Source organism: Schistocerca serialis, chromosome 4 (assembly GCF_023864345.2).
Source record: "Schistocerca serialis cubense isolate TAMUIC-IGC-003099 chromosome 4, iqSchSeri2.2, whole genome shotgun sequence".
NCBI classification, from domain to species: domain Eukaryota; kingdom Metazoa; phylum Arthropoda; class Insecta; order Orthoptera; family Acrididae; genus Schistocerca; species Schistocerca serialis.
Genome location: NC_064641.1, coordinates 164,519,831 through 164,536,187, shown reverse-complemented (window position 1 = coordinate 164,536,187; position 16,357 = coordinate 164,519,831).

Below are 16,357 nucleotides of genomic sequence, written 5' to 3'. Positions count from 1 at the left end.
TTCCCTCGACTACGTTATTTTTCTTACATTTGTCTGTTCCAAAAGCCATATTTATATCATTAGAGTATACTTCTGTTATCTTTAGTAATTGGTTGAGTTGTTTATTTGTTGCTGCCAGTAGTTTTAGATCATCCATGTATAGGAAATGTGTGATTTTGTGTGGATATGTTCCAGTAATATTATATCCTTATTTTGTATTATTTAACATGTTGGATAGTGAGTTCAGAGCAAGGCAGAACCAGAAAGGACTTAATGACTCTCCTTGGTATATTCCACGCTTAATCTGTATTGGCTGTGATGTGATATTATTTGAATTTGTTTGGATATTAAGTGTGGTTTTCCAATTTTTCAATACTATGTTTAGGAATTGTATTAATTTAGGATCTACTTTGTATATTTCCAATATCTGTAGTAACCATGAGTGGGGTACACTATCAAAAGCTTTTTGGTAATCAATGTATGCATAGTGCAGCGACCTTTGTTTAGCTTTAGCTTGATATGTCACCTCTGTATCTATTATCAGTTGCTCTTTACATCCTCGTGCTTCTTTGCAGCTGCCTTTTTGTTCTTCATTTATAATTATGTTCTGTGTTGTATGTGTCATTAATTTCTGTGTAATGACGAAGTTATTATTTTGTATATTGTTGGTAGGCATGTTATGGGGCGATATTTTGCTGGGTTTGCTGTGTCTGCAGGTTTCAAATAAGTTATTCCTTGTGTAAGTGTATCTGGGACTGTGTATGGGTCTTCAATGTAATTGTTAAATAATTTAGTTAGATGTGAATATATTGAGTTGAACTTCTTGAGCCAGAAATTTGCTATTTTATCATTTCCAGGGGCTTTCCAATTGTGCGTAGAATTAATTGCTCAGGTGACTTCATGTTGCAAAATTATCACTTCAGGTATTTGTGAAATCATCTTGTATGAGTCTGTTTCTGCTTGTATCCACCGTGCGTGTCTGTTATGTTGTACCAGGTTTGACCATATGTTGCTCCACAAGTGTTCCATGTCTGTTATGTTTGGTGGATTGTCTATTTTAATGTGTGTGTTATCTATTGTCTGGTAAAATTTCTTTTGGTTTGTGTTGAATGTTTGGATTTGTTTCCTTCTATTTTCACTTTTTTTGTATCTTCAAAGTCGTTTAGCCAATGCTTGTAATTACTGCTTCTTTTCATCTAATTGCTCTAGCGCTTCTTGTTGTGAGATTTTACCTAACCTTTTTCGTTTTTTGTCTGATATTTCAGTTCTTATAAATTGTGTTAGCTCTCTGATGTCTTTTGTCAGTTTTTCTATTCTGTTGTGTAGCCTGTGTTGCCATGCTGGTTTTGTGGGTTTCTTCTGTGTGTTGATTGGCTCTAATCTCTGCCTAGTGTGTACATTTTGTGTAGTGTGTGCTCCTACATAAACCAGTAATTGTAACTCTTCGGTAGTTGTATTTCCATTTATTTTGCTGTGTATGATTGTGTTGATAGTTGTTATTGTGGTTTCGACTTTGGGTTATTTGGTGGTCTATGCAAGAATGGTCTAATGTCTGTATCTGTGTCTTTGTATTCTATATATGTCAACTGAAATTTTTCTTCTATATCTAAAATGTGTGTCACTTCCTGTTCTATTTGTGCTTGTTCTGGTGGCTGTCTTAAGATTTCGTTTTCCTCTGAAATTTTTCTTCTATATCTACAACGTGTGTCACTTCCTGTTCTATTTGTGCTTGTTCTTGTGGCTGGCTTAAGATTTCGTTTTCCTCTGATTGTTTAATTGATGCGTGTTGTTCTTTGTTTGTTTGCTCTGGGATGTTTGAGTCTATTACTGTATTTTCTTCTTCTTCTGATTGCACATTATTTTGTTCCAGTATTTGTTGTACTTGTTGTTTGATGTTTTCTAATTCTGACTGGGGTATCCAGTTATTTTTGATTATTACACGGATCTGATTCTGTTAAAAATTTTAGTTGTGGGTATCTGGTAATAAATGTTGTGTATATTTGTGATCTGTATCCAGTTGTGTTGGTTCCTAAGTTTGTTGCTTCATAATAACAGAACATGAGGTGTTGGTTAACTTCATCTGACCATCTCAACCTCTGTCTTTGTTTTCCTTCTAGAGTGGTTGCAGGAAGCATATCTTGCAAAACACCTCTATTTGGATTTAAATCATTTGCTGTGTGGCTAGCAGTGTCGTTACCATTGTGGACGGGCATAGGGTTCAAGTGTCGTCCCCGACCATGACAGCGCTTGTCCCAGGCTTCATTAGTTCTGTCCTGAACCAACTAATCACACTAAAAGGGGGGTTAGCCCTATTAGCGGTTTGTTCTTTTCGTCGCCTTTTACGGCTAGCAGAACATACTGGAGGCCTATTCTTATCCCAGGCCTCCACGGGATTATTATTATTATTATTATATTCTTTATTTATAAAAAATTCTATTTGCACATCGCTGATGTGGAAGGATGTAGAGATCGTCTTTAATTTCACCATCTTTAGAATCTGAGGTGACCTACCCAAAATACTGGTGCAGTCTAACTCTACTTGTCCTATTGGCAGGAAACTCAAAAATTGATGGTAAATTCAAAAATCACTGAGAAAATTCAATTTTCTTCCTCTGGCTGGGGAGCTTGGGAGTTGGGGAGGCTCAGTTGCCATTGATTGTCCAGTAGACAATACCGATACCGAGTCTCTTAAGTAACTGCTCGATACAGCAGTGGAGAGTTGCTGCAACCAATCAAGCCAATGGCCTTATATGTGAAGAATGGATAATGATAGTAGGACAGCAAATTATCACTGAAGTGCGGGGCAGCAGCCTCCTGCCGATCTAAAAGTGAATAGCTGTTGGGAGACACAAAAGAATGGGTAAAAATATAGATCAGTCATGCTAGTTTTTTTTTTCCTTTATTGTTATTTCCTCCCTCCCCCACACCCCTCACACCATGTTGTCAGTGGGGTGGACTGACAGCAGTACAATTAACCCGCTCTTCAGCCAGTGGAACTTAACACTAACTTAGAGGCTAAAATAAATAAAAAACAAGAAGAACGTGTACTATGAATTTAAAATAATTAGAAAAGACTATGTGAATGAGAGAAATACATAAAATATAATTATGTATTCATGAATTGGTTAAAAACAGTGATAAATATGTGGGCAGACACCACAGTTTAAAACACTTGAGAAACACTTGAAGAACACTAAACACTTGAAAAACACTGAGCACAACAGAAAATATACTAACCATTGAAATTGGAGCGCTGTGTGCTTTCACTAAAACTGGAAAAGGACCTTCCAGGGGACAGTATATTGTAGATAAAAAAGGATAGGTATGAAGGTATGAAGGGAGATAGCGGAGTGGACCTAATGAGGACAGAGAAATGGTAATAGGTGATGACAAGACAGGTGTGACTGTGGAGGACAAGGAGAGAGGGGCAACTGGTAATGGGACCTATATATTGGAGAGTAAACGGGAGTGGGGGCGACAGGGAACAGGAAAAAGGATGAAGTGTGGTAGGGGAATGTGTAGAAGGGTGTATCCATGTGCAGATGAATAGGTTAGGATGGATTCAGAGTTGGGAGGACTGGTATATGTTGGGGCAGAGTTTGTGATCTGTGAGAGGGAGATGGTTGAAATATCTTTGGGAAAGGATATGGGGTGTGTACAGGGATGTGTAGGCAGAAGTGCACCAGCACACAAGAATTAGTAAGGAGAGGCGACACAACAGGATTTTTAGTGTCGAGTTTATGGATGGTGTAAGTTATTTGGAGGTGTTCAGTGTGAGTGAGGAGAAGTGGGAACCTGATGAAATAGTAAAGGATCCTTGTAGGGGAAGGTAAGTGGATGCAGAAAGTGAGGTGGAGAGCATGGCGCTCCAGAATGTGGAGGGACTTAATGGACTTTGGAAGTAGTTTTAGTAGTCTTAGTCTGTTGTGAGCTTCCTGTTGTATGGTTAGTAGGTGAGGTTTCCACATTAATTGTAGGTCCAAGGTTAGTCCAAGGTATCTGAGTGTGTTTTAACTGGATGGGACTGTTGTTGTTGTTGTTGTTGTGGTCTTCAGTCCTGAGACTGTTTTGATGCAGCTCTCCATGCTACTCTATCCTGTGCAAGCTTTTTCATCTCCCAGTACCTAGTGCAACCTACATCCTTCTGAATCTGCTTAGTGTATTCATCTCTTTGTCTCCCTCTACGATTTGTACCCTCCACGCTGCCCTCCAATACTTAATTGGTGATCCCTTGATGCCTCAGAACATGTCCTACCAACCGATCCCTTCTTCTGGTCAAGTTGTGCCACAAACTTCTCTTATCCCCAATCCTATTCAATACTTCCTCATTAGTTATGTGATCTACCCATCTAATCTTCAGCATTCTTCTGTAGCACCACATTTCGAAAGCTTCTATTCTCTTCTTGTCCAAACTATTTACCGTCCATGTTTCACTTCCATACATGGCTACACTCCATACGAATACTTTCAGAAATGCCTTCCTGACATTTAAATCAATACTGGATGTTAACAAATTTCTCTTCTTCAGAAACGCTTTCCTTGCCATTGCCAGCCTACATTTTATATCCTCTCTACTTAGACCATCAACTGTTATTTTACTCCCCAAATAGCAAAACTCCTTTACTACTTTAAGTGCCTCATTTCCTAATCTAATTCCCTCAGCATCACCCGACTACATTCCATTATCCTTGTTTTGCTTTTGTTGATGTTCATCTTATATCCTCCTTTCAAGACACTGCCCATTCCATTCAACTGCTCTTCCAAGTCCTTTCCTGTCACTGACAAAACTACAATGTCATCGGCGAACCTCAAAGTTTTTATTTCTTCTCCATGAATTTTAATACCTACTCCGAATTTTTCTTTTGTTTCCTTTACTGCTTGCTCAATATACAGATTGAACAACATCGGGGAGAGGCTACAACCCTGTCTTACTCCCTTCCCAACCACTGCTTCCCTTTCATGTCCCTCGACTCTTATAACTGCCATCTGGTTTCTGTACAAATTGTAAATAGCCTTTCGCTCCCTGTATTTTACCCCTGCCACCTTTAGAATTTGAAAGAGAGTATTCCAGTCAACATTGTCAAAAGCTTTCTCTAAGTCTACAAATGCTAGAAACGTAGGTTTGCCTTTCCTTACTCTTTCTTCTAAGATAAGTCGTAAGGTCAGTATTGCCTCACGTGTTCCAGTGTTTCTACGGAATCGAAACTAATCTTCCCTGAGGTTGGCTTCTACTAGTTTTTCCATTTGTCTGTAAAGAATTCGTGTTAGTATTTTGCAGCTGTGACTTATTAAACAGATAGTTCGGTAATTTTCACATCTGTCAACACCTGCTTTCTTTGGGATTGGAATTATTATATTCTTCTCGAAGTCTGAGGGTATTTCGCCTGTTTCATACATCTTGCTCACCAGATGGTAGAGTTTTGTCAGGACTGGCTCTCCCAAGGCCGTCAGTGGTTCCAATGGAATGTTGTCTACTTCAGGGGCCTTGTTTCGACTCAGGTCTTTCAGTGCTCTGTCAAACTCTTCACGCAGTATCATATCTCCCATTTCATCTTCATCTACATACTCTTCCATTTCCATAATATTGTCCTCAAGTACATCGCCCTTGTAGAGACCCTCTATACACTCCTTCCACCTTTCTGCTTTCCCTTCTTTGCTTAGAACTAGGTTTCCATCTGAGCTCTTGGTATTCATACACGTCGTTTTCTTATCTCCAAAGGTCTCTTTAATTTTCCTGTAGGCAGTATCTATCTTACCCCTAGTGAGATAGGCCTCTACATCCTTACATTTGTCCTCTAGCCATCCCTGCTTAGCTATTTTGCACTTCCTGTCGATCTCATTTTTGAGACGTTTGTATTCCTTTTTGCCTGCTTCATTTACTGCATTTTTATATTTTCTCCTTTCATCAATTAAATTCAATATTTCTTCTGTTACCCAAGGAGTTCTACTAGCCCTCGTCTTTTTACCTACTTGATCCTCTGCTGCCTTCGCTACTTCGTCCCTCAAAGCTACCCATTCTTCTTCTACTGTATTTCTTTCCCCCATTCCTGTCATTTGTTCCCTTATGCTCTCCCTGAAACTCTGTACAACCTCTGGTTCTTTCAGTTTATCCAGGTCCCATCTCCTTAAGTTCCCATCTTTTTGCAGTTTCTTCAGTTTTAATCTACAGGTCATAACCAATAGATTGTGGTCAGAGTCCACATCTGCCCCTGGAAATGTCTTACAATTTAAAACCTGGTTCCTAAATCTCTGTCTTACCATTATATAATCTATCTGATATCTTTTAGTATCTCCAGGGTTCTTCCATGTATACAACCTTCTTTCATGATTCTTAAACCAAGTGTTAGTTATGATTATGTTGTGCTCTGTGCAAAATTCTACCAGGTGGCTTCCTCTTTCATTTCTTAGCCCCAATCCATATTCACCTACTATGTTTCCTTCTCTCCCTTTTCCTACACTCGAATTCCAGTCACCCATGACTATTAAATTTTCGTCTCCCTTCACAATGTGAATAATTTCTTTTATTTCATCATACATTTCTTCAATTCCTTCGTCATCTGCAGAGCTAGTTGGCATATAAACTTGTACTACTGTAGTAGGTGTGGGCTTCGTATCTATCTTGGCTACAATAATGCCTTCACTATGCTGTTTGTAGTAGCTTACCCGCATTCCTATTTCCCTTTTCATTATTAAACCTACTCCTGCATTACCCCTATTTGATTTTGTGTTTATAACCCTGTAGTCACCTGACCAGAAGTCTTGTTCCTCCTGCCACCGAACTTCACTAATTCCCACTATATCTAACTTCAACCTATCCGTTTCCCTTTTTAAATTTTCTAACCTACCTGCCCGATTAAGGGATCTGACATTCCATGCTCCGATCCGTAGAACGCCAGTTTTCTTTCTCCTGATAACGACATCCTCTTGAGTAGTCCCCGCCCGGAGATCCGAATGGGGGACTATTTTACCTCCGGAATATTTTACCCAAGAGTACGCCATTATCATTTAATCATACAGTAAAGCTGCATGCCCTCGGGAAAAATTACGGCTGTAGTTTCCCCTTGCTTTCAGTCCCTTGGGACTGTTGTAAATGGTGAAATAAAAATCAAAGAGATAGATGTTGCAGGTGATGCTTCCATTTATTTCCTGAGATTTTGAGGAGTTATTCTTGAAGAGCCATTGGTTACACCAGCAGGTAAACTGACTAAGGTGGTTTTGGAAAGATATATGGGATTTCTGGAATGTAGGACAGAGTGTGAGGAAAATGCTGTCATCATCATGCTGAAGGAGATGGGTGACACAAGGTGGTTAGGGCATATAGACAGTGTACTAGATGTACAGGAGACAGGAGAAAACAGAACCTTGGAGCATTCCTGCAGTGCAGGTGGAAGGCACAGGAATTGGTTTTGTTAACAATGACATAAGTTGGAGGACTAGAGAGGAAGGATGCAATAAGGCAGACATAGTTGACTGGAAGTATGGAATCCCTTACATGGTCCTATGCTTTCTCTAGGTCAAGGGAGACAAAGATGGAGGATTTATGGAGGTTGAGCTGTTATGATAGGACGTGGGCGAGTTTCAAGAGTTGATGAACAGCAAAGAAAGAGGAACCAAAGCACCACTGTGTAACAGGAACCAGATTGAGTTACTGCAGTTGCACGTGGATAAATAAGGGGAGGTTGCATTAAAGTCATTGGTTCGTGGAAAAGGGTGATAAGAAAGGAGATAGTGAATTCTTTGAAGTGGCGATAGGTAACACAGTCACGACAGAGGGTGTGTTTAATTTTCTGTGAGGTACGTTTTATATACTGTGCTGTTATTGGGGTGTGTAATTCGGTTTCTGGTATGCTGTTCAAGTACCAGAAGGTGCGAACCATGAGTGGGCCTGTGGTGTCTGTGCAACCATGAACAGATGGGAATTGGGAATAGTCAAAGTGAGATACATCAGGGATTGACAATATGTTGGAGAGACATGATGTAAAGTGATTGGCTTGATAAGGGAAAGTTGCTGTAAATGATCAGGTTATGAGGGATGGGGGGGGGTTGCTTTGGGGAAGGAGACCAGACACCGTGGTCATCAGTCTCATCGGATTAGGGAAGGATGGGGAAGGAAGGCGGCCGTGCCCTTTCAAAGGAACCATCCCGGCATTTGCCTGGAGCGATTTAGGGAAATCACGGAAAACCTAAATCAGGATGGCTGGACGCGGGATTGAACCGTCGTCCTCCCGAATTATGAGGGATGGGATGCGTGCCTGTAAGTCAGTGAAATGCTCTCCAGTACTTGAAAGAGGTAGCTGTGAATGTAACATTGAGTCTGGTGCATGTCTGCCGTCAGGCACGGCGTTTTTTGGCACAGAGTAAATTTCTAATGTGTAGCTGTATTTGCCATTGGTGTGTGAGTATATCTCTGTTGTGAGTCCAGAGGAAGAGGCAATATATGAGACAGGATTCTTGGAGAAGAAATGTGGCTTGTGGTGGGAGAGTGATACGATGGGGATATATAGCTTTAGTGGAGATATGGGTGAAGATAGCGTCTGACAATCTGTAGCAAGAAGTCTGTGGTTCATATGGCTCTGAGCACTATGGGACTTAACTTCTGAGGTCATCAGCCCCTAGAACTTAGAACTACTTAAGCCTAACTAACCTGAGGACATCACACACATCCATGTCAGAGGCAGGATTCGAACCTGCAACCATATCGGTCGCGCGGTTCCAGACTGTAGCGCCTAGAACCACTCGGCCATCCCAGCGGGCGGAAGTCTGTCGCATGGGGGTTATCATCTATTTGCTGAAAGATGGTGAAGGTGTGGGTTCTGATCTGGATATCTATGGATTTCTGGTAGGCAATCCGGTTCGCATGGGTGTATTCATGGACAGCTTTTGGACTGATATTGGGATGGGATTGAAGGGGATGGGGTGGTGTGTACGGTATGGTAAGGGGGACAGGTAGATGGTCACTTCCATTTGGACCAAGGACTTGTGCAATCAGCCCTTCAAGGAGGTTGGGAGAAGCTAGGATGACACAGGGGTGGTGATGCCTTCAGGACAGGTGCGCTGTGGGATGATTCACTAAGGTGATACCACCGCAAGAGTTCAACAGGGGATCTACTGTAGATACTGAGATATGTGGAAAAAATATAGGTGATAAAGGTACAGTCGACGACAACAAGTAATTCATTGGCAATGGTTTTATTTGGTCTTACATAGATTTTAGTACAGGTAACAGTGGGTGTTCTGAAGAAGAAATAAGGTTAAGGTGTTTGGTGGGATTGTTGAGTAAGTGAAGTGGGCGAACTGGGATGTTTCTATGATAGCCAGTTGCTGCTCCACTCCTGGCCAGAGGGAGAGGGTTATCAGTGCAGTGGAGAATATAGGGAGAGGAATGGATGCAAAGGTGTGGTTGGAGGAATATTTCATTAAGGATGAAGGTATCAATGTTGTGCTGGGACTGGATATGCACAAAAAGGATAGGTGGGTAGGATTGAACACCACACAGGCAGCAATGGAGATTGCTTAAGGCTGTGGGTGCATTTAAAGGGGTGGGTATTTTGGAGTTTGATGGTAAGGGTACACATGATGTCCAGTGCAGTGGAGGGTGAGCAGAGGGAGTTGTTGGAATGGATGGGATTGTCAGTAGGGCGGACAGGCTTAGTTAATTCAAGTTTTATAGATGGTGGTTAAGCCTTGCACTTGGTGGAGAAATAGGATGAACAGCCGGCCGAAGTGGCCGTGCGGTTAAAGGCGCTGCAGTCTGGAACCGCAAGACCGCTACGGTCGCAGGTTCGAATCCTGCCTCGGGCATGGATGTTTGTGATGTCCTTAGGTTAGTTAGGTTTAACTAGTTCTAAGTTCTAGGGGACTAATGACCTCAGCAGTTGAGTTCCATAGTGCTCAGAGCCATTTGAACCATTTAGGATGAACATTATTGCTGGGGTTGCAGGTGAGAGAAAACCTAAGTTCAGACATTGCTTGAGGAATTGGGATTGCTTACAGTGGAGATAAGTGGGATGATTCCTGCAGTCAGCAGTAAGATGCTTGATATATGGGAAGCCGTGGAAGTGGGGGTTGTGAGGTTCTTCCTTGTGACAGCAGTAGGCAGTTTTTGATGAGGGCTCCTTCTCTTGGAAGGCAATTGATTGTGGGAGCATGCTCTGTGAATACTCCCATGAGGAATGTGGGACAGGAGGCACTGTAGTAAGATGGGTGGTGAAGATATCGCTGGAATGGTGGGAATTTCGTTCTGCGACAATCTCCTCTGCCATGAACTCTGGACAAAGCTCCATAATCACAGCAATGAGGGTGGGGCTCATAGCATCGATTGTGGTGTTTAAGGGTGTGAGGGTAGTATGAGGAGAAAAGGTAGTTTGAGGAGAATGTATGTGTGGATGCTGGGATTGGTGTATTTGATGAGGACTGAATCTTTGTGGGGCTGATTTTAAGTGGGGCGAATGTGGCGGACAGGTTTCTGATTTCGAGAGTGAGGGATTTGGCATTTGGGTACTGAACAACTGTTGCTCTAAATCCCTAACCCAGTGTACATGACTCTTGCAGCAACAGCATTTGGGAATGGAGCACACTTCTTCCAATTTACTACCCATCAGAAATGTGTAAAATACGTCGTACAATATTTTTACGAGTGTACTACTCATTATCTTACTTGAACATGGCATCTGAAGGCGAAAAAACTGTCACATCACCTCCATCTACGAAGAGTATTGTGTACGTGAAGAGCCAACTAGCTTGACCTTTAGTTTGTAGCCTCTGGTCATGAGAGTCTCTCGATCAGCCGATCTATCGTGACCGTACCCGCTGCTGGCCGACGACAGGCCTCACTAACTAAAAGTTCACTGCCGGATAAGGAGCAAGTAGAGTTGTAACTGCAATTCCATCCCCGACATAGGCTCCTCAGTTTCAAAACATCCACTTTACCCAATCTCAGAGATCGATGCTTGAATTTTTCACGTCAAATGGAGCTACCTCCCTTTCATAAGCGTTATTTTCGAAGACAGAAGAAATCGGATCTCACATGCGCCTTCAAATCCTTGAAGTGTCGCTACTTACTGTGAAAATGCTGGACTAGACTGGACGTCTTGAGATACCCTGTTCCAGTAAGATAATGAGAACTTCACACGTAAAAAAATCGTAACATGTATTTCTCACGTTTATGTTGGCTAGGGTGTGACTTGCTATTCCTAAATACGTATAAGACTGTTTCATTTCCCAATGCTGTTGCCGCAAAACTTATATGTATAGTATCAAAGATTTATACAGCACTGGGACAACTATCCTAATATTATCACCCATTCTTATGTCTCTCCCAACAGCTATTCATTTTTAGACCGACAGGAGGCTAGTACCCTGCACTTCAATGATATTTTGCTGACCGATTATTGTCACCCATCTTTCCCGTTTACGGATATTAACTAGGCTGAAGCAAATCTCCAGTACTAGACTAACAGCGAAAATATCCACACTACTTCCAGCAGTTTTTGTGTGACTGGATAGAGCTGCTGTCTAGCGCCAGGTAAATGGCAACTACTCCTCCCAACTCCCATTCTTCACAGCCAGAGGAAGAAATTTTAATTTTCTCGCTGGTTTTTTAATTTATTGCTAAAAGGAGGAGGCGAGTTAGACGGTGCCAGTATTCTGGGTCGGCCATCTCGGACTGTAAATCCATAGTTACACTGCGCCAGTATTGCAAAGATTATAAAGCAAATAGAGTACCCTACATCCTTCCACGCTGGCGATATGCAAATTGAAATTTTAGGAACGAAGAATATGTTATTATTGTTATTACAATTATTATTATGGCTTCTGCAATGCTATGTATTGAGCATTTGAATTTACCAACGAAATTGAAATTTTCCATGAAAATTAGCATTTCCCTCCGATTTTTGAATTTCCTACCAATAGGGGGTGAGGTGGGGAAGGCTGCGGATTTCCCAGAGTATAGAGGGTAAATAATTAATCAATTTAATTAGTCAATTAACTTGATATCTGAAGTAGAGCATTATCGGCGAAGAGGGGTGACAAGGGGATCATGCCATAATCTCATTATTTCAAACGTCTGGTGGTGGCAATGTCAACTGTGTCAGACGGGCTCTTCACGTCAAGGGGAGCACAGACAAGAAAATATTCCAACAGGATAACACACAAAATAAAGAACTTAAACTACCTTGTGTTCTTCCATATCAACAGCTAAGGTAAGGCTGTACAATTTTTCCAGCCATTTTCCAAGTTTGCTATAAACGAAAATGACGCAAGTTTATATTCCCTGATATTTAGCTTCCCGATCCATGTGTTTACGTGGTATTCAGAGAAGAACAGAACATTAATCGTTTCGGAAATTTCCACATCATCATGTCATACAAGAAACTCATCTATCTTGTATCCCAACACACTACTGTACTGAAGGTGGTTCGATGAACCCTCTGAATGACACTTAAATGTGATTTGCAGAGTATCCAAGTAGATGTAGATACAGATGATGAAATTATTTTTCTAGATTATGTTGTATGTATTATGGTTCTGTTCTGCTATAATTTGTTCCAGTACTGACTGTCTGTGTCGTGGCTCAAACCAAAAAAAGATGCCCCTTTTATTCCAGTGATTATAGGGATTTTGTCTTGTGTACTTGTGGTCCCCACTTACACGCCCTGCGAGATGCTATGTCAGAAAAATGTGCCACTACCACTCCATAATTTCACTAAGCACAGGGATTTTGTCATCTATTCTTGTATCCGCCTCCCACACTGTTTCTGAAAAATGCTCAGCCAATCTTTCTTCCCCCTCCTACTCAGGTGGAGGCCATGATTTGTCTTATTTGTCACTAATGTTATACTGGGACGCTGTTGTTAACAGTGTAACTGCTTTTCTTACGTAGTTGTCCGGAATACTACAGCAACGATTAAGAAGACGTTCCCATCATTGGAACACAGGCTGCAATACTAGCCGCTCCATATGGCACTGAATTAAGGCAGTGGGTTGAGGGACTCTGAGTAGGGCCTAAGCAGTGTGACTGAATCCTGCTTGAATATTATAAATGCTGGGGCCCACCAATAGTTAGGCACCAAGCAAAGATCTTTTCTTTGTCAAATATTAATTATTAAGAGCCACTATGAACATACTAAATGCCAGGTATAACTTAAGTGTCATGGAAGTTCTGCTACTGTAGTGCGAATATACAGCAAATTACTTGTATAAGGAAACAAGTGAAAAATATTACACTGCTATTAACACATGAATAATTCTAAAGTTATACGAAGTGTACTAACGCTTTCTGTGGTGGGTCAAGCTCTTCAGTCAGAGGTAGGATGAAATGCAGACCTCAGCTCTGTGCAAGCCATGCTCTCACTTTTAAGTCATTTCGAAGTTATTCGTATTTGAAACTGTGATTGTTAACTGTTTAACGTTGTTTATCATTAAATGCGCCGCAGTGGCATCCTGGAATTTATTTCACCTAGTCTAGCTACCCGCACGTCCACTTATAGCTACATAGGTAGACAGTTTGCATCTCCGAGAGAATTCAGGAACTGCGTCAAGCGATTATATCAGTGGGAAACCTGCATAGAACTCATAGGAGGGCATCTTAATCATCGAGTCACAAAGCTGAAGCAGGAAGTGATTATCTCAACTTCTGTAATCTCGAGTGGGAAGGAACGACTAGTTCTACTGCACTTTCGGCTAAACTGAGATGATTTTACGGTGGTTTATTAGCAAGAAACTGCCATAAGCACTATCCAGCATTTTCTTCTGTTTATGTTGTGAGACATAAGATTTTGTTTTGTGCAGCGTTTATAAATATTATGAGTTTCTACGTACGTATGAGGTGTATAATATTTTAAAGCTCTAATTAAGCTGTTTTTATGGCCTTGCCGCAGTGGATGCACCGGTTCCCGTCAAATCACAGAAGTTAAGCGCTGTTGGGCGTGGCCAGCAGTTGGATGGGTGACCATCAAGCCGCCATGCGCTGTTGCAGTTTTTTGGGGTGCATTCAGCCTCGTGATGCCAACTGAGGAGCTACTCGACCGAATAGTAGCGGCTCCGGTCAGGAAAACCATCATAACGCCCGGAAGAGAGGTGTGCTGACCCCACGCCACTCCTATCCGCATCCTCGTCGGAGGATGCCACGGCGGTTGGATGTCTCGGTAGGCCACTCGTGGCCTGAAGACGGAGTGCATTAAGCTATTGTTACAGGGTTGCAGGGTTTTCCAATGAGCAAAATCCTATACATTTTTAAAACTATTTATACAGACTGAACATCAATAAAACCGACAAACTGCAGGGACGAGCTACTCACTATAAATGGAAGGAAAAATGTATTTTGAATGTGTTCCGGAAATGGACAGTGTGTGTGTGCAACGACAACTAATCGTTCTGGAACACAGTACAGAGCTGCATCGAATCCATGTCACAACAGACCAGTGACCTCCATGGGAGATGAGGTTGTCATGCAGGATACAAATAATCGTACTTTGGCTTACATCACGTTGGCGGGCCACTTTCCTGTACCAGGATACGTTTCAATATCCTGTAGAACCCTGTTCTCCAAATCTGGTATTCGCACAGTCTGCCGTCTGCCTGCACGTTCTTCTATCTGAAAGGACCCACGATCGCACAAACACCCCAAAAGGGCTTGAGATGTTGTGTGATGTGGTTGACGCCTGTGAGGGTACTTGTCTTGGTGCAACCGTACTCCCTCTCAACCGTTTCCGTCTGATTGGCCGCACACACAAACCGTCTTTGTTTGTTCCCGACATGAATACCGGACCATTCTGCTGCTTACAGTACGCTTCGTCAATAACACAACCTGAAACACACAAGGAACACACGGCACGTAGTCAGAAGAACTTTAATTCGTCAGCGCCATCTACTGTGGCAACGATGATCCATTTCCAGACACAAGTTCATAGGATCTTCTTTCCTCCATTTCCAGTCAGGAAACCACCCCTGCAGTTTGTCGGTTTTAGTAATTTTCGCCCTGATAACATGTGGACTATTAAGATGTATTTATTCGGTTGTGTACCATGTTGTACCTTGAAAGGGAAAAACGTCTTCGGCCATGGAACGCATGCTACCTGCAAATCAACTAAGCTTCGTTAATGTCGTAAAGTTTTTCCCGTCTTCAGAATGGAAATTCGTGCTGGTTAGCATTAGCTTTAGTTTCACGCGCGACAGTCGCCCATGTATCTGTGAGATACATGACCTACTTATTCTCTAATATTACCGCAATGAACAGTGATAACGGTTTGCTGGCCCACGACACCTTGTGTCATACCTTTCTTATTCCTCCACAGGAATTTCAGTCTTATCCCGATACTGACAAGGTCATAAATGAGTCAGGTGTGGGAACGTGTACTGCCTGTATCTTTCAGATACAGTGCGCCTACTCGGGTAACGCTTTGTCGCCGCTAATGACTGCAGCTGTTGCATTGTTTGCAGCGTATGCAGTTGCATTGTTGTCTTCTAAATGAAGTAACGTTTCGTTGTAGCTACGTGTACTCTCTTTCAAAGTGAGTAAACGATATGATCTAGAAAATCGTAAGGATTTGGAAGAAGTACATCGCCTTCTTCTCGACGACGAGGTATCCATTGAAGATCAAGATGAATTTGCAGAAACTGATTCTGAAACCGAAGATATACTCGAAACACGATCTGTAGACTCAGACACAGATATTGACTTTGATGAAGAGGAAAATAATGAAGCGCAGGAAACTGATGAACATTACTATTTTGGTGAGTAGAATAGACAATAAATATGCTTTCAGATGTAATAATAACAATATCTAATAATGGTGTAATGTACTTCTTTTATTTTAGGTAAGGATGGAACTAAATGGAGGAAAGTGCCTTGGAAAGCAACAGACACAGCCTCATAATATACTAACCAAACAGCCTGGGGTAGTTGGAGACGCAAAGTAAATGGTAACTGAAATTGACTGCTGGAGCCTATTCATCAGTAATGATATCCTAGATCTAATTATGGTCAACACTAACAGGCGTATAGCTGATCTAAAAGGAAACTTTGCTCGCGAGAGTGACTGCAAGGACACAGACGCAATCGAAATAAAGGCCTTTCTTGGCTTGTTATACCTTGCTGGTGTGTTCCGTGGTGGGCGACAGAATATTCACGACTTCTGGAGAGCAGATGACCTTGGTGGGAACACTTTTAGAATGACCATGTCCGAAAAACGTTTCCTGTTCCTAATAAGATGTGTTCGTTTTGATGATGGAGCCACAAGACAAGAACGGCGCAATACAGACAAATTAACAGCCGTGAGGGAAATGTTCACCATGTGTTCGAATAACTGCAAGACACATTACTCCCTCGGTCAGAACGTCACAGTTGATGAGCAGCTACCAGCATTTCGAGGCCGGT